Here is a 1,047-nt window from a genome sequence, read left to right on the forward strand (position 1 = left end):
GCACGCACGCACGCACGCACGCACGCACGCACGCACACACACACACATATATATATACGATGTTAATTAGCATGTAATCTATATTTAGTACGAGCAAGTGTATTGTACCATTTATATTACTTGCTATTGCATAGTCTTGCTTACCAATGTCGGCTATATGAACGTCTTTTAATGGTTTTCCCAGTCGCCATAACGCTCTCAGTTCGGTTTCTGCCCCTATTGGCTGTCTAAAAAAGATATACATGTACATATGGTGGCCAAATTATAAAAAAAAACTAACACATAAGTTTAATCCCCGTGCACTTTCAAACTTTCGTACGTTTTTCTTTGTTAAGAGGGTCCGGTGGCACGCTCTTCCAGAAAATGCATAGTAATTTTTGTGCAAATAAAATAATGAACAGTTGTCGCAAGTTTTGACACGGGATAAATCACGTGCGATTTTGTGTGCGTGATTTTCACTTCAGCATATATTTCACTTGTTTTTTCACCAGACAACCCGCAAATTTACAACTCAGTCTTAAGACTGGGGACAATTGCACAATGGTTGCATGAAAGTTACCTAACAATATTAACGATCTACCTGTTCACGGGAACTAAAAATATTGGGTCAGCAGACCGGCTATATCGCGTTTTCTGGAAGTATACTTGCGCTCCGCCGTGGTAGTGGGGGCTGAGCATACCCCATTCCCAGTTCACTATACAACCACCAAATTCTAGAGCTCACGGATTATTGTAAAATAACAACATTTCCCAATGGTTGGAAACTGCTGCAAATTTATCACATAAATGTTATTTTCGACAATTGAGCACGCCATTTTTGAAATAAAAAAACCTATTCACTCTTTTGAAAGGATACGTAAATTAGCAAGAGCGAATTTTCCTGTAATTTCGCGAGTAAAGTGATAATATATACATTACAACGAGTGAATGAAAACCAATTGATTTTGAACAAAAATTACAATAAAAAATTGCTTTTTGAGTAAATACAAATAAATACAAATTTAATTGTTTTCATTCCCTCCTGAAATTACGTATATAAATTTACGG

The 1,047-nt window shown here is 36.9% G+C and overlaps 1 long non-coding RNA gene across 1 annotated transcript in view; it reads left to right on the forward strand.

Annotated features, from left to right (window-relative positions):
• The window catches only part of LOC106809305, an 18,000-nt gene extending 17,473 nt beyond the window's left edge, over positions 1–527 (forward strand). The window contains exon 4 of the long non-coding RNA XR_001393864.1: positions 516–527. This is a non-coding gene — a long non-coding RNA (uncharacterized LOC106809305). The remainder of the gene's footprint in view (positions 1–515) is intronic.
• The last annotated feature ends 520 nt before the right edge of the window (positions 528–1,047 follow it).

Source organism: Priapulus caudatus, unplaced genomic scaffold (genome assembly GCF_000485595.1).
Source record: "Priapulus caudatus unplaced genomic scaffold, Priapulus_caudatus-5.0.1 Scaffold343, whole genome shotgun sequence".
In the NCBI taxonomy this organism is placed as follows: domain Eukaryota; kingdom Metazoa; phylum Priapulida; class Priapulimorpha; order Priapulimorphida; family Priapulidae; genus Priapulus; species Priapulus caudatus.